Source organism: Pyrgilauda ruficollis, unplaced genomic scaffold (genome assembly GCF_017590135.1).
Source record: "Pyrgilauda ruficollis isolate IOZ18807 unplaced genomic scaffold, ASM1759013v1 scaffold5, whole genome shotgun sequence".
Taxonomy (NCBI): domain Eukaryota; kingdom Metazoa; phylum Chordata; class Aves; order Passeriformes; family Passeridae; genus Pyrgilauda; species Pyrgilauda ruficollis.
In genome coordinates this window covers 10,517,389-10,536,493 of record NW_024526599.1, presented here as the reverse complement: position 1 = coordinate 10,536,493, position 19,105 = coordinate 10,517,389, and positions in this window count along the sequence as shown.

Below are 19,105 nucleotides of genomic sequence, written 5' to 3'. Positions count from 1 at the left end.
GAGGTATTAAATTTGTCTCACTCGTATTCTAGGCAAATGTGCTAACTACCAAATTATTGTGGAAGACTGAGACCACCTTTGTGAAAGGATTAAATCAGCCAAGAAGGAAATCCAACTCCTGAAACATAATAGTCTTGTATAAGGTCCGCAAGCTTCACAGAAAAAAACAAGGAAAGATATATCCACATATTCTGTGCTTTTCATCTCCTTCTAAATGTGGAAGCAGTTTAAGTGATGCGGTCCTGTGCACTAATGTACAACAGTCTAACACAAGACATACAAGTTGTTTTGCTGTTGGATTTTAAATTGCAATGTAATATCAACTAAGAACCCAAACAAAACCTAAAATTTTGCATTATTTTTAAATTGTTTCTTCAGAGTGTTAATGACTACTGTTTGATCTAGGAGGTCTTCCTGTCCTCTTTCAGCTAAAAATGTTGGATCAAAACTCAAAAATGTTTATGTGTATTCTGGAAATGAAGCACATTTCACTGTCCCTTTTTTGTTATTGACAAATATTTTTCCATTAGAAACACTGCTGAAAATTAACAGTTTTGGGTGGGTTGTCTCTTAGAATTATTAACAAGGAAAAGAGAATGGAACCATGCACTGAAAGGCAACTCAAACCATTCAATAGGCATTGTAAGGCAGGGTTGTATTACTGTTTTTCCCCTGAAAAAAATATTGCTTCACCCTTTTCATAGAGCTTTACCTTTGTCCTTTCAGTTCACTGACGTCTTGGTATGGAAGACCTAGATCAGAAGCTAAAAATAAAATGTAGTTATTTATTTGAATCAGCTGAACTTTTGTCCTATGAACCAATGTGGGGGGACAGGATGGGGAATGTATATTGCATTCAGATGACATCTGATGGAAAGCAATGCTAAATTTAAACCCTCTTACATTTACCAGCAGCAAAATATATTAAGTACATCACCAAACTATTACTGCCTCAGAGAGTGATAGAAAAATATCATGGATACTATTTTTAGCTAAAAATATGCTAACAAACATCAGTCTTGCTGAAAGGATAAAATAAATAAACTAAAGCACTGTATATAAGTATCTAGTAATGACTAAGTCTTAACAGGCTTTGTTAAGCATTAAGATGCTCATAAAACATTTTGCAAATCACTTCAGCTTAGGTACCCAAATGAAACTCTAATCCTTTAAAAATAGAATTTTTCAACTTTCCCTGGACGTCAGTATGACAGAAGAAACACAAGAAACTCTCTGCTGTGCACGCAGCACTCTCCATGCCCACTCCCAACAGGCTTTGGAGCACAGAGCACAGCCTGGCTGGCTCTGCCATCAGCACACCCCAAGCACAGGCAGAGGAAGAAGCAGCAGCAGCTGCTTTGCAGCCATGCCCAAGAGAGAGTGACTGGAAGGGTGCCCTCCCTCTGGTCTCACTTGGTTTTCTGACTGGGTCTGAGGCAGGGGCTGCAATCCCACAGTTGTGGGGACTGTAACCACAGCCGGGATCCCGGCATTCCTGACAGCACTCTGGATACTGGCATGGTCGTGCATCCGAGTCTTGGCCACTGTGCTGCTCCTTCATTTGCTCTTAGGCACACCCAAAGCTTCCTGTTAAGCCCAGATGGTCTCTGGTTTTTTTCTTATCTTTGTGAGTGAAAGGAAAGAAGAAAAAGTGTAAAAAATGCTAAAGTAGTATTTGAATATGTCAGAAAGAATAAAGTAAGACATCAGCTGTGCTGGGGCAACTATGGAAGAGCATTCACATGCAATTGTAATACAGATTTGGGACAGAGTTCAAATACAAGCCAAGCTGCACTCAAACCTGTGTTTTAATGCCAGAAGAAACAACACTAGACAAAAACAAAAAAAAAAAAAGAAGAAGAAAAAAAAAAAAAGATGAGCTGGAGCATAAACCAGCACACAAACAGAATTAATGATCCAGATTTGGATGGAAGCACTCCAAGTTCAATTTTCATTAAGATCCAAAATAAAGTGATAGAAAAGACACATCACAGGAAATTTAATAGTACATTTTGTATAACAGTAAATTACTCATCGTTACCTAAGGATTTAGAATGTGCCTACTGGGAAATGTCCCTTATTGCCAAAAATATAAGTTTGAAGATATTAAAAATCACTCCATTTTCCAGGCCTGGGGTTCCAGGTTTTAAGAGATATATTAAATTTTGTTCCAGACAAGAAAACCTAAAGAAATTCTTTTATCACAAAATCACAGAATCAAGGATGTTGGAAAAGGATTCTGAGATCATCAAGTCCAAACTGCGACCAAACAGCATCATGTCAGTTAGGGTATGACACTGAGTGCCACATCCAGTCCTTCTTTAAACACCTCCTGGATTCCACTACATCCAGGCAGTGCATTCCAATATCTAATCACGCTTTCTGTGAGGAACTTCTTCCTAACGTCCAAATTAAACCTACTCTGGCTCAGGTTAAGACTGTGTCCACTCATCCTGTCAGTGGTTGTCTGGGAGAAGAGACCGATCCCCACCTGGCTACTCTCTCCTCTCAGGCAGGTGGAGAGAGTGACCAGGTCTCCCCTGAGCCTCCCCTTCTCTGAGCTGAACGACCCCAGCTCCCTCAACTGCTCCGTATAGGACTTGTGCTCCAAATCCTACACAAGCTTGGTTGCTTTTCTCCGGGCATGCTTCAGTACCTCAATATCCTTCCTGAACTGAGGAGCCCAGAACTGGACACAGTACTCAAGGTGTGGCCTCTGCAGTGTTGAGTGTCAGGGAAGAATCCCTGCCTTGGTCCTGCTGGCTGCACTGTTCCTGACACAGGCCAGGGTATCATTTGGAAACTGAAAAGGCCCCATGTAGGAAAGCAGGTTTTCAGGTACGAGGGGACAAGCTAAGAATTTGTGTGCACAACTGTAAAGACAAGTCCCAGTGATGAGTCCAAAAGACAGTTTTGACCAAACTTGTTTTCCTCATGTGGTAACTGCACAAAAAGAATGAAGGCTGCTTCTGGCGTGACACTGACTGGAATGTTTCCAGTTGTGTATGGGAAGGAAAATTTCTACTTAATCTCTTTCTGCCCTTCTACCATTCCCCAACATATCTCCTTAAATTTCTTGCCACTAAATGCATATTTCCTAAAAATTATTTCAACTCTGTGGTTCCTTGAAGAAAAAAAACAAAAGCCAAACAGCGTGAGAGGAAGAAAGCATTCAATCAGCACATTAAAAATCACCTTTAAATTTCCACTTCAGCCTCCAATAAAACAAAGATATATCTCTTGTCTTGTTGGCTTCCATCACATTTCATGCCTCATATCCTGCCTTTGATCTGTGCCTCTCACCAGTTCTTTGGGCAGCAGAAGCTTCAGCTTCCCATTGAACAACTCCTAGACTTCTTTCTTGAAAATAATATTGCTCCAAACAGCTACTCTCCTGGAAAGTAATGCATTTTCTCACTGAATTGCTACTGATTTTAGCCCAATCACACAGGAAGTCGCAGACATTTCCTACATCTTTCTAGGCACTATTGTCTGTCCATTTTTCCACGAGCTTCCCAGAGTAAATGAATCTATATGTTTCATTTATTTCTAATCTGTTTGTGTTTAAATTATGAATTATCTTAAAGTTTTTCATTCCTCTATATGATAATGTTTTTAGGTAGGGTATTTGTCAGAGAAAAAAAAAATGCATTTAAAAAATGTTAGCAGACCATATTGAAATCTCCTGATTTAGAGCTTGGTTTGCTCTATACAAGCAGAAGACAATAGCCACCAAACAGCACAACAGTACTGATCATAAAGCACTGTGCTTTAGACTGACCAGAGAAATTTTTTCACTCATTGTTTAGATATTTCAAGTAAAAGAAATCAGTATAATGGGCACTAACTTTTCAGATAAAACAAAAAGTAAATAATAGAGTTTTTAAAAAAATTCTAACATTAAAATGTTAAAAATAAAAAATGCATTGCAAGTTGTCAAAACATTTCAAATACTTTGAAAAAATGTTTTAAAGCTTTATCTTTGGGGTAGAATCTAAGGTAATGTCTGTCTTGTCTTTTCCCATTGCAAATGGTTTTATCCTCCCTTATAAAGCTACCCACGGCTTGACACTCACTGGAGTACCACTTTTGCAGGACAAAGGATAAGAAAACATAAAATCTTTTCTAAAAACACACAAAAAAATTCCAAATGGTATTAAGATAACATAAAAAGCGACTCTTTAATGAAAGTTTTCAGTTGCACAAATATGGCTATACGCACACATAATAAAGGGTTTCAACAATTTTTATAAGGTTAGTTAATTAATATATCTGGCAGGTACATCCAATAGGAGATCAGTTGCTCCAGTAACTCACTCTGAGGTCAGTCCCTCAAAGTTAGTCCAGGGTCTTCATTGCCCCATTTTTTGTTATAGCTCTTAAGTTATGGTGCAAAACAAAATGTCCTTGTCAAAAATTATTTTCTTAGGCATAAGACTAAAGAGAATTTTAAAATTGTGTTAGTAAGGGTTAGCTTATTGTGAGAAAGGTCAGGAAAAGTACTAGAAACCTTACAACTATATATTAAAAATCTACAAGGTTACAAATATATGAAATATATATAACAAGCTAAAAAATCTTTAGGCATCTATGACAGTAGGAAGCAGACATGACTTACCACTATATTCTGCATAGGTATGTTGATTACCCTGCCTTCTTTGTCTGATTTTGCTACCCTTTATGGTCTGCTACTGATACCCTGATATGCTTTCCATATCCGCTTTCATAAATGTCCCTTTAGGGCAACTGTTAGGCTTAGTATGGCCAGACTCTTACAGCTGTGGCAGCTTTTCTTCCATTTTCTATTCTTATTCTATCAGGGAGAGAGAGAAACACATAAGTTAGGCTTTTATTCACTTCCCTTTAAGAGAAAAAAACACAGAGAGAAGCTCTGTGGGAGTTTGACTAGAGAGCAAATAAAATAAAAATTAGGTTTTCTGTGGTTCAGTTACAATTAATTACTTCAGTTTAACTAGATTAGAGTTAGAGAATGATCCCTTCTTTAAGTGCTTAACTTTCAAAAGAGAACTCAAATCTTAAGATAGTCACAAACAATGGTGCCTCTTTACTCTCTTTACATTTTCATTAATGTAATTTCATACTTTGCTTTTGCATTGTTCTTAGTACTTTCCACATTACATTCCCTTCCTTTCCATTTTAAATCCATTCAAAGATTTTTTATACATTTCTGAAGAAAGTCTGATGTGAGTTTTGATGCCATCTATTTGTTGTAATAAGAAATGCATTAAATAATAAAATATGAGTAGACAAAGGACAGAAAAAACCCAAACTGTTAATGTAAAGAGTTTCCAGGAAATAGTAGTGCCTTAATTTCTACCATTTGTGTCTGTTTCAAGTCTGTTCCTTCTCAGGGACTTTGTGTATGTATATATATATATATATATATATATATATATGTAAATAGTAAAGAAATTTTATTTCTACTTCAAAACATTGTACGCTAGGAGGAAACATTAAAATATTTTCTGATTTACTAGCTTCTGTTTCAATCTCTGCTACTGCTTGTTACTCAGTCCACATTTTCAGTTGTGTTCATTATGCATTGATCAATGCACTGAATTGTGCCAAGGGTCACACACAATTTTGTATTTAAATTACAAAACACAAAGAAATATGCCTGCTAGCTGAATAACTAGAATTCATAGAACATTTTTGATCCATAAATTTTCACATATTTCACATTGATGACTGACACCGTACAACAACAATTCAAACAAGAAAACAACATGACAGAGAATGACAGATTTATTTTGACATAATTTATCTTCCTTAATGTTGAAGTTCTCCATATAAGCAAATTCTGAGCAAGCAGAATCCTAAATGCTGGTAGCAAATTTATATTGTTCATTTCAAACACCTATTTTGATGGTTGTTTTCATCTTTCTGGATATTTAATGTCTTCTAAAAGACATTATATACTCCAAAAAGTCCAAGTGATTTTTAAACTTTTAAAATATTGAACATTTAAACACCTAATTACATTTAAACCTAAGTACAAATACCAAATAAATCCTTCAAACAAGGTAGCGACTAGAGAAGTCACAGCTTCTCTGGAGGCAAAACTGTTTTTTCTTTCTAAATGATAAGGGGTTTAACATCCCTTAGAATCTAAACTAGCACTTTCTTTGTACAAAACCTATGATCTCATTCAATACTGCTACAACTGTGACAGAAACCATGATTGAACCAACATAGAACATACTCAATTTGGAGTTCTCGGAAAATGCTTATATATGCAGACATTATAGAGAGTGTCAATAAGGAAGATACTAATGAAAGGATATATAATTTCTCAACTTTTCTTTCTCCTGTCAAACTGGGTTTTTTTTTCTCATAAGCACACCACTGTGAATTAAATGTGGCTTCTAAAGCCATGAGTTTTCATTCCTCTTTCCTGGCAAAACCCCAGATTTTGTCCTATAAGTGAATGATCCCTTTAGCTACTGTAGTTTTTGTACCCATTCCTGTGCATTTGAATGGCCTGCATCTTTGGAAAAATATAACCTCTGAATCTCAGGCAAAAATTATTTTATTTCTGTGTGACAGTGAAACTATAAAGACAGCAGTGTCACAAATTATGAGCAGTGCCCTTTTATACCAGGATAAAGTGCAGTAGAAAAGTTGAGCCAGTTGATAAACATCAGACACAAAATACACTATAGAATGCCACCTAATTCTTGTTAAGGTTTGTGATTTTATGTACTGCTTACTCATTATTCCTAGTATGTTTTTAAGTGCATTAAATTAACTCAATCAGGAATGGTTTCAGCTCACTGATAAGACATGCATAAAAATTCCCTAAGAATTAAATCTATGTGTAACATCTTCAAGATTCATTAGGATGATTAGATGTTAAAAATACAAAAACAGTTATTAAAGTGAAAAGGGTGTTAGCAGTTCATATCTTTAGTCTGATGAAAATTTTAATAGTCAGTTACTGATTAATAAAATGTATTTTCTCACCACTTACTCTCATGCTTCCTAAAACATACATGACCATCAAAGGCTAACACTTCTTGTTTTGAACAGCACTTAAAGTCCTAAAATTGTGCATTAGGAGTTTCCAAACAAAATTAAACCATTAGTTCGATGTAATAGTATAACCCAACGTGGCAAACAAGACCCTTACTGGTACTCATTCACTCATCCCTGAGAGTGAATGGGGTGGGGAGAGAACAAAAAGAGTAGAAGAAAATTTGTGGGTAGAGATAAGGACAGATTGATAGGTAAAACAAAAGCTACATTCACAAGCAAAACAGAACAAGGAATTCATTCACTATGTCTCACTGTGTCTCACTGAACTCATTGTTCAGCAATCCCCAGGAAATGTCCCCCTGTCCTCTTCCCCCAGATTTATATACTGACCAATGCACCATATGCTATGGAATACCCCTTTGGTCAGCAGGGATGCCAGCTCTCCCAGCTGTGTCCCCTCCCACCTCCCTGAGCGCCTCCAGCCTCCTCGCTGGTGGGACAGTGTGAGAAGCACAAAAGTTCTTGACTCTGTGCACTGTTCAGCAGTAACACCCCTGTGCTACCAATACTGTGTACAGCACATATTCAAACTTTGACTCATACCAGCTCCTGTGAAAAAAAGCATCTTTATCCTAGCAGAAAGCAGCACAGCCAGGAACAGATTTTAGCTCTGTGTTGGTAAAAGAGGTCACATCCATTATTTGGGTATTACTGCTACATGAAACTCTAATGGAGAGGTGATCCTGTGAGAGGTTCAACATCCTTTTCAGGAAAATCTTCAAAATGCTCTCACCAGAATTTGATTCTAATTGTACTGGTATGATCCTTTCCTTTGAGGGACCTTTGGAACAGTTACCTCTGGCATGTACAACCACTCTATACTCTTAGGAGTTTTTTTAGGCCTTGAGATGTTAAATAGTATGGGACTGAACTAAGAATAGATAGATATAAGTGTTTTGTCACCATGACTAATGGAGTTCTAAGCAGCATGGGCCCAATTTTGACAGTTGTTATGTTAAGCTGAGCTAACAAGAATAACTTATTCTGTGAAAGCACTGGAGATAAAAAAATCCATCAGAGCCTTACATGAGCCATGATTATTTAATAACAGTATTAGAAAAACTAGCTTTACTGAAGGTAGGTGTTTCTGTTCATTACACAAAGTTGTTAAAGGAGGTGAAAAAAATTACAAAACTGGGCACAGAATTTCAAACCATGACAGTGTTTCTCCTGTACTATACATTTGTTTACACAGAAGTACCTGTTTGTAGATACATCCCTAAAATGTAGGTTGTTGAGAAAGATTTTTTTTCTCAAAGATGAGTCAGTTGTCAGTGCTCTGTGATGCATTTTTTTAAATGCAGAAATGTAGCCTTATAAAATCCCAGTCATCTCCAAACAAAGTATCAGCCTACTAGCTAAGGAAGTCACTTTCTGAAGTTTCCATTCTAAATGAGGAGCTTTGCTTGGTTAGTTTTTCTGGGATTTAAATGTGCTCACGTTAAACAGCACACAAACATTACATGGACACCATTTATCACATTGAGCAGCTTTGCTCTTTATAAGCATGGGTGCTGTTTCCGTGACTGTCAAGCATTTCTCTTGAAGATTTTATTCACTTAAAAGCTAGTATCACTGCTATCAGGGTCATCAGGTTTCTTTTGAAATGTGAGAGATTAGAGGCAAGAATGTGACCAGATCTCAACCTCTTTAAAAAAAAAAACTCATCCTGAGGCAATCAAAAACTGGAGCTTCAGAAAAACCTCACATGATTTTTCTTATGAGTGAGGAGTGCATGCCTGAAAGGTGCATGGCACATACCTTGTATTTACAGCCTCTCTTCAGTCTGGGCTGTAGAGGAGGTAATTAGCAATTCTGGGCCAAACCTTTAGAGATTTTAAGCATCTGCTAATTAGCCCAAGAGCTGTTAACAGCAGGAGACACTATAAAGTCTTAGCACATCCATAATACACTGAATGAAAAGCCAGCATTGCAGTTTATCATTTTATTGAAGCATGTCATTTTGTAGTTTAGTATTTACTTGCTTATTGGTGTACTTTTTCTGATTGTTTTATGTAGTATTTTATTTTTAACTCAAACCAAATATTCCATCATTTCCAAAAATTCACATCCATAGGAAAAAAAGCAGGGAATGAATAATATGACACAATCAGGATGCTGACAGTCATCATCTCTACCATACTTGTCTATGTACAAGTTCTCAGCTACTTTATTACTAGAAGCTATACATTATAACTTTGAGTAATTTTTCTAGTATAGATAACACTTGAGGAGAACATTCCAAAAATAAAGTACCTAAACACAAAACAAGGAACATCTTAGTCACCCGCCAGATCTCAGCCCACACACTGAAATGAATGACTCATATGGTCATCTGATAACTTCTGCCAAACCCTCTCTTATACCTAAACTTAACATCCTCTCGTAAGAAACATGTTGGTTATTGTTTATGTAATTTTGTCTAATATTATTGCAGTCCCCTTATTATTATAGCTACTTATTTGTTTTATTGATTAAGCTTCAAACAGGAAGTTTGTTCAAGCATTTGATAAAATTCTATTCACATAGGAATTTTGGAGAAAATGCCATGCAATAAGATCAGGCCATTTTTAAAAGTCTAATTAAAGACATCAGAAAGAAATTCCCTGAGGGTAGGAAGAGCAGTTACTGGATGTTTCTTGTCAGAAGTTGTGTTTTGCTGAAAGGATTAAATATTCCCATTGAATTCATCATGTTATACAAACATCCATTATTTGCCAGTTCAGTCTGTGAGAAGGAGAAATACTTCCCCATATCTTGTAGTTATGAAGCTGCTAATCCTCTGGTGACATGATATATCATTACCTATTTGAGAAAGAAGCCCCTCTAAATTAGGAGAGCCCAGTTTTCTGTATTCCCTAAAGTCCATAAGTTAACCTCCTCTTTTCTCAACTCCAGCCTTTCTAGGAATGCTCATAGGCTTCCTTGTAACACCAGCAAGGCAAACAGGATGAAAAGCCCTTCCTGATGGCAAGATACTGCACTCTCCTGCTGTTCATGCCTAGCATACTATGCCACAAACCTGGAAGAGAACTACATCTTCTGAACAAGGAAGGCACTAACCCACTTGGTATTTATGACTTACTATGATAGTTTCAAGCAAAAGCCAGCATTTTAAATGTAGGCTTACTGATATAATATTTTGAAAGAAAAGAATTACTCAAGGTTTTTTTTTTCAAAAAATATTTCAGGTCTATATATGCTAAACACAGACAGATTCTCACTCAAAATTATGAGTCACTTGTTTACTCTCAAAGTAAGTTTTGGGTAAGATATAAATAATTGAATTGTCATACCGGATGTTTCTCTTCATCTCTCAGGAGTTTGGGTTCATCATGAGATGCTTTCCATCATAGCACACCAAACTGGTTCCTGCATTGATCTCTTGAAGACAGAGCCCTGAGTGCTGCTGGGGAACTTCTCTGTTCAACCATCCAGGAGACACTTTGGCAGTCACACTAACACCACCTGACACACAGTCAGACCAGGTTTCCTTACTAGATCAGTCCTAGATTTCTCATAGCAGAGTCTCAGATGTCTTTATCTTTTAATCTCAGTGCAATAATTGAGTAACAGCTTGAGTTGTTGCCTCTGAGGCAGGAGCCCAAAAAAAGAGAAACCTGGGATTTTATAACTTCAGTCTAAGGGGGCAAAAGTCTGGCATCCTTGGCTCCTGCTGTGTCCCTGAGTGTCCGGTCACCTGGCTGGGCCACAGGTCCCTGGGCCCTTGGGTACACAAAGTGTCAGCACTTCAGCTCCCACCATCTGGAGCTGAACATGCAGCTCCTGTGCTGAATGTGTCCCAACAGTGCTTCCCATAACAGCGCTGTCACTCTCAGCACCAGCTGGCTCACATGACCCCAGCAGCTTTCAGTGGTTGCCTGCCACAACAGGATTGCACTCAGGAGTGGTGGGACTCTGAACGCCTCAGGGAAGATCTGGGTGGAATGAAGCAGACAGATCCATATGGGACCTCATCAGGTTCCTGGCTTCTCCTTGGGACAGAAGCAAGGTAGGAAACTGCTGCAGGCCAAGCTCATCACAAAGCAGCGCTGAGCACTCTGTGTTTCATGGTTCTTGATGCTGTCACAACAATTCTGCACAAATGGGATTTCATTTAAATCTAAAGCAAAAATGGAAATTCTGCAGAATAGAAACACTAAAGTGATAATAATTCAAGTATTTAAATAATAATCCAAGTCTCATGAGGAAACTTCATGTTTAATTTTATGTATCATGTGGAGACTGGGTTTATTATTGGGTACCGATTAATCTTTCTGCAAGATTTGTTAATTTTTTTGCAATGCCCACTGGACAATGATAAATCATTGCAATTAAGATTGGGCTAAATTATTCTTGTGGCTTCATTTTATGTCTGTTCTATCTCACTTGGTTTTGATGATCAATTTTTAAATTTGGGATGATGGCGGCAAATAGGTAATGTCACAGCACAGCTAGAAATCTTGTATAATTATGTATTGCTTTTAATGTCATTTGTAATGTGTGAATTCACTATGTCTGATTTCTTTTGCCTGATGATTTATCCCAAAAGCTACTTTTAGGCATACCAGAGACTTTCAGATACTTCTGAAACTATATGACACTGATTTACTACTGATCTCTAGGAATCACTGATATCCTAGTAGAAGTACCAGCCATTAATTCAGAGGGAGCTAATCATACTGGCCATGCTATTTCTTCTGAATATGCTTTTAGTCTCTTCCAGGGTCTCCATTCCTGCAGTTATGTCTCTTCCTTTGGTAATGTTAGTCTGCAGCTCATTAAATGGCAGAGTTACCAGCCTAAAGACCTGGATACAAATCTTTTAACTGGCATCTTACACATAGAATTGTGCAATTTCTTACTGTTTTTAGGCTCTGTTGGATCTTCTCTCCAGCATATGCATGTGTGATCTATGCATCCATCTCCAAAGGTGTCACTAACACTTCAGAGGCTGTCCCAGAATTTCCTGAAAGTCTTCTTATCTGTTTACACTTTGATTGTTTTTATGGACTACAAAACCCATTATTACCTTATCATATTTTGTTTACCATCTCCCACTAATAATTTGGCAAATACAAAAACTAACAATTGTCATTTTCAAGACTGAAAAAGACAATTTTTTACCTTTTTTAGTAAAAAACCCAATTTTTAAACTTTTTTTAGTAAAAATATTTACCTTTTTTTAGTAAAAATCCCTGCTATTTTTTGATATGTGTAGACTATTGGAAAAAAAAACCTACAAAGAAGGAAAGCTTGGGATTTTTTAGTCTATTTTTCTGATACATATGCAAAAACTCCCCAGGTTTACAAAACCTGGCATTGGCAGATCACATCCTGATAAAGCTGCCAGGACAACTTGCTTCAACCTAGAATAAAAATCAAAAAACATTCCATTCTGCCCGTTCTTATTTTACATCTCTTTTACCCTTTCATTTATTCTTGTACTGCATCTGCTTAATAATTCCAAGCAGTATATACATATCAGTAAAGAATATATATCATCAGGATTTACAAGCAAATATTCCCAAACAGTTCCAAAACAGTCCAAGGTAAGAATAATGCATTGTATATCTGGAACACATCATCTGTGATCCATTTTATTAGCAATGTACAATGCTTAGTTCTTGTATAAAAACACCTACTGGTCAATGTGTAACACTCACACTAGAAACAACTTTAATCCAAATTGTATTATACTGAAAATTAATAGAAAAAGAAACCTCAAGCAAATCAGTTTTCACAACGTCCATTGTTTTCATTGTTACCAAATCCTTTCTGCTTTGATGGTCAGAAAAAACCACTCACTCCAAATCTCCCCTCAGTTAACTCTTTAGTGGACTATCAATACACAGAGTCAAAACCTTGCATGCCTATTGCTGATGTTCTTATGTGGATGTCACACATATACAGAGCAACAAGAGCAGTAAATGAGTTTAAGAAGGGGCTGGCAACACAATTCCTGAAAAGCAAGTATGGGTATAAGATGACAAAAAAAAAAAAAAAAAAAAAAAAAAAAAAAAGGGAGGAAAAAAAGGTGGTTTCAGATTCTGAAGTGTTTCAGAATTTTTCAGCAGGTTGTCTATGAACAGTTTTTCTAAAGGGTGTGTGACTAAACACACACAAAATCCAAGTCCAGTATGCCCATCAGTATCAGCAGATATCCTAGAGCCAGGTGGTGCAAATGGACAAAGGGGATGAGTAGTTGTACACCTTACAACCTTTTGAAGACAGAATATGATAAGTGAATAATAAAATTATAAATAATAGATGGACCAGCATATGGCTTAGTGATTTTGTAGCTGCTGGTGTATGTGTGTTTATGCATGTGAATACATAAACATATCTGCTGCTATTTTACTTATGCACATATAGGCAATAGCATCTTGACAGCTAATTAATAGCAGGTTATATGGTTTTGCCTTCCTAAATGTCACCATTTGGTATTTAATAAATACCAAGAAATCTCACCAGGTGTCAAGTGTGCTGAGGGGTAACTTTGCACGGTTTTTTAACACATAACCCCTACTCTTTTGACTCTACTCTTGTCTAACCAACACATTTTCTATTTTTGATAAATTAGGAGAATGGTTGTCAAACTTCAGAATGGAGTGACATGTCTAGACAATTCTGATACTAAGCAATGGATTACACCCTTACTCAAAAATGGTCTACTGACTGAGAAAGCCTAATTTCTTAACCAACTCAGCCATCTGCTTAAAGAAGCTATCCTAAAATGGAGTTCTTACAAAGTTTTAGAGCTAGCTTCTCAGTAAAATGTGACTTGAATCTAAATCAAATTTACGCACCAAACATTGATCATGTTGACGTACAGAGCCTAAAGAACTAAACTCTGTGAATTAATAGTCTTACTCTTCGAACAAAAATGCAGCTGGAGGTCCCAGAACAACCGTGTGCCAATATGGGCAATTTTATGGGAGTGTACAATTTAAATGAGTAGAATTAGATTTTAACTTCATTTCATTTTCTTTAACTGGACACATCGGTCTTGTCTAGACTGACAGAATACTAAAGTACCAGAGACTGGACAGATTACTCATGGAAAGGTTATTAGCATTTACAGTTTCAAAGAACCTCTTTCTGATGCTCTAGGCTAGTGGATCACAAAGTAAAAGCCTGGAAAATGGGTAATTTGGCTTGCAGCTCTCTGTGCCGTGAAAAAAACATTAACAATTAGAGTCCATCAATGTGACTACATCATACAGTTAGAAGAATTTTGAAGAGTTAATAAGAGTTCCATTTTTCAAAATCAGGAAAAAGGTGTATAATTATTTTTCTTAGATTATTGCTCCTTCAAACAATAGCAAAAACCAAAAAAATCTACTAAATATTAGACAATATTTTAGTATACTGTTGGCTTTGAGTCTGTTTATTCTGCTAGGAATGTAAAAAAAACCACAAAACCAAAGAAATAACAGATTGATTAACCAGTCTGTTTCATTTATTATTGAGAAAGGCCATTTGCATTTTCATGTTAGAAGAAGGAATGTGTCTGCTTAAAGTACTCTGAGGAAGTCTCATTCAAGGCAATTGCATTCATATTTGTTTAATTTATGTGAGCATTAAAAATGTTCCATTACTTGCCAGTTTTGTACAATAACATGCAACATGCTTCAGAACTTATTGTTCTGTTTATTTAAAGGAGAGGAGTATTTGATTTTTATGTATTTGCAAGAATGCGTAAGCACATGATGTGTAATCTGTGAGTGTTTCCTCACACATTTCTCAAGTTGCCTAGGTTACATCCGGCCTTCCAGGATGACTTGGTTTTCCTCTTTGAGTTGCTACTTTTGTTGCAGTAGGGAGAAGGTCCCTGATAATCAGTCTTGGGCTGGAACTTGAAGTGAGAATTGTCAGGATTTTTCCTATGTCTTCTCTGAGGATTTTCTAAGTGAATGTGCTCTTGTACTGAAGTTCATATTCAAAGTTGGGGGCAGTTTCCAGTTTTGACCATTGACATGTGTCAAGTTAGCACCTGGCTAACCAGCACCTGGCTAATGCTGGCCAAATACTGGAGATGAAATTGCTTGAAAGCAGATGAGAATTTCCACATTTAGAACCTTTGCCAGCAATTGTGATCCATATTTTTTCTATCTAATATCATTAGGACAAGATTTCCTTTCTTGGCTATGGTTCCTTGTTTCAAAGGAGATTTATTAGCATACATTAATCTCTTACATCTCTTCTGCATAGTTTAGCTGTAGCCTTATCTCTTCCTTTATATTTATTACCTGCTTTATTTATATAAGGTGAAGTATTGTGTTCATGGTGTCCCCTCTTAGAATACTAATCACTTCCTATATTTTAGGCACTTATGCTTTTGAGTATTTAACTTAAAATAACTGAGAAAGATGTTTTATTGCTTCATCACTGACAGAAGGATGCTCTGTGTGGATGCTCTGTGTTGAGCTGAGGGAAAAGAGTAAGGTCATCCAAATTCCAAGGTGACTCTTCCTTCCATGGAGGCAGAAAACAAGCCAGAAAAGACCTGGAAAAACTTCTCCTGGGATCGGTGTACACTGATTAACCTAATGTCAGAGAGTAATAATTTATGATACTCTGGGTGCAAAAGAGGGTGATCTATGAATTTCATGCCATTATCCTTATTATTCTGCATTACTGATGAGAATTGTTTCAACCTCTCCCATAAGCAGGGTTAAATCTTAACACCTGTACACCTATACCATTAGAAGTTGTAATAACTTTTCTCTTATTCCCACTCCAGATAAGTGTTTCTCATTAAACTTTAAATTCTGTTTCATTCTACCAGTGAAATTAACATTTATATAGCTGGCCCTCACTTCTGATGCATTTCAAAACTCTATAGTCAATTAATAACAAATCTAGAAGCCATATTTTATGCCACTGTAAAATTTAACTAACCAAATGGAAGTCTGTTGCAAATGAGTGTTCCTTTCTTTACTCTGCTTAAAGAAACATTGTGCTACTTTCCTTCCTTTCCACCCTCACTGGTGAAAATTAGTTAATTTGTAAGTATGTCCTCCAAGAGAGGCTATTGTAGCTAGGAGATCTTGTCCAATGATTAATTATTCCACGTGGAAACTCTTTTCTTTAGCAGATTCCTATCACATAGAATAAATAGCCCTTGATTAAGCTCATCCAGACTGGTTACTTGCATAAAGCATACAAACAGAGCAGAATTTACTTCAAAAGAGAACCCTTTCTCAACATTCCTAGGGAAAAGGGATGGCATGCAACTAGCAGATTACAAGGAAAGATAAACTTGACTAGACTTGACAGTCTAATGACTTGGTAGTAATATATGCTGACTTGTGAGAATTTGAATTACGTGAGTTAATAAAATTTGAAATTGTGGTGTACAGTAGCAGAAGCTTCTTTTCAAGATGTATCTGCAACTCTTACGCATTGTCTTACAGGTTTACCTTTTCTAATCTCTCTACAGACCCTTCCCATGTTGGTAACAGCAAATTACTCAGCATTCATACTGAGCAAATATCAGCATTGCAGGCAGCTTTTAATTCATGATCTCAGGTATTTCCATTCCACAGAGCGTATCTGGTTCCATGATCTCCTGCATGAGAGGACTGAGAAGAGGAATTCTCTCCCACAAGGAACAATTTGAAGTATGTGAGGAATAAGTAACATCCATGCAATTTTCCTTGTGCCAGACCTTGTTGACGTTTTCCATGGAGAGGCTCTATCTCCATGGAAAGGGAAACAGTATCTCCTTTTCACTCTTTCTTTATATCAGATGATTGTCTTTCCTCAAGATGTCAACTTCCCTGGGCAAGACTCCATTCCTCCTTTGGGAGAAGGGTGGGCTGGAGTACTTTTGTGGTTACTGGTGCTGCGATGGGAATGGACTCAGCCATGATGGGATGGATGCAGGGCAGATGTGCCCAAAGGCAGCAGCTGCTGTGAGACAGCAGCCAGAGATGCCTTACTTGCCGTGTTGATGGTAGGCTGGCAATAAATGAATGATATGGACACAAGCTGTCAAGAGGGATGCAAATAGCTAGAGTATTGATTAAATAATGGTGATATTTACAGCACCCTGCAGTGAGTCATCATATAGATAAATAACCAGATATGGGGGTTGACAGATGGTGAATGACTCTTATATAATTGAAAAGTACATTTGAAGCCTGCCAAGAGTGTTCCAGCAGCAATTTTGTGATTTCATTCAGGTTTCAGTAACATTGAAAGACTGGGGGTTTTCATAAATTTCACATTTGCTTGTACATTTTTCACATGAATATTATAGATGTCACTGTGTATAATTCACAGTTACTTCTTCCTAAAATAATTTTCATATTGTCTAAAGGGAACTATTAAATCTATTTTTTTGAAATCTCATCACTATATTTTGTGAGAGTATAAATCTTTGTAATGATTATAGTTCTAAATATAACATGAAAATAAAATTTTTCAAAAATTAATGTTGCAGTTTTCAGAAGATACTTCTGTGTCCCTGACACATTCTGCCAACCATTAAAAAAAAAAAAAGATAGAAAATAAAGAGCATTTATTAATCAACAACAAGAGAAATTATACTATCCATTTTGTTTAAGGCAGTTAAACAAATCAATATCAGTTTATCAAGATACTTGGATGTAACTACCTTCTAGATTAAATGTATTATAAATATTAAAATGCCTGCTTAAATAAGCTCTGAAAATTATACACTATTCCCTAAGAAATTATTTATGCAATTGCAGTATGCAAGTAAAAATGTGTACTACAAAATCAGAGGGGATTTGATGTGAACAAAAGAACAGAAAAGGGTTCATAATATGCAAGGAAGGAATGGAGGATTTTTTTTATAAATATCAATACTTTTCAACATATGAGTAGAGAAAGAGAACCTAGCATTCACCTTGTAATGGAGGGCTAACATGAGGCTAATGCAATGGCCAGGGGCAGAAAACTTACTAAGAGTTGATTTTACTTGGATAGTTACCATTCTGTGGCAATGATGATGTTTTGTTTAGGTTTGTATCTTCAGTCTGTGCAGACCTGGTCTATCTGCCAAAAGTCTTTCTGTTGCTTTACAGGCATTTTGGAACTACAGTGCTTACAACATTTCACATCCAGGAGGAAAAATGTCCCTGACATGGCACAGAACAGCACTCTTCCTCTCCCCCATTCATGCATTTAATTTATACAGTTGTATTTTTCATTAATAGGTTCTCATGCACTAAATGTGTGAGCAGATTTTTTAAGACCGTTTTGGAAAATATCTTTAAGTATATAAATAAAAAGATAACTTTCATACACTCTTTTTACTGTTGAGTATATCTGTCCATCTTTATCTAATGAGAAATATGTTTTCCTGTCTCCAGCATTTACCTAGTTACTGTGCCTGTCTTCAAATTTCTAGATATTGCTCAATAAGTCTTACAGGCCAGGCTTCACTAAGAATGTGCTAAATACAGAATCCAAAAAACCGCTTGAAACTGGAAAAATAAATAAATTATATGTTTTCCCAAAACTACGGAGCTGAGCATAAAGTCAACTAATGACCTATGCCTGGCAACAGAAGTCAGGACCTTCCTCCTTGTGAGAAAAGGAGAAAGATTAAATAAATAAATCAACAAACAAACCAAGAGTTCAAAGAGTATAACACTGTAGGAAAGCACATTTAAGATCATCAGTGTTTTTTATGATGGTGCTTTGATCAGATTGAGTGGAATGTAGTGATAAATATGAATAGAAACCTACATAAGAAGTGTTTTACATAGAGCAGATCGTGCTTCCAGCAGATATCTGAAGGGGGTATCTGATTTATAATCAGGAGTTCTATACCTTGCCAAGCAGTAAAATATGATTCAATTGAATTATATAGTTTGAAACTGAATAAAAAAATTAATGATAAGGTTATGTATTAGCAGGCAAGAAATCAATGTCCATTTGGGTAGCCATTCATAGAGTATTCACACATTTTTGCACGGGCATCTGAGAAGCACTGTATGTACAGTTGTGCTAATGAAAGAAAACCATTCACCCTCAGATAAGCAAGTGAACTGAAGGTATGTGAAACAGGATT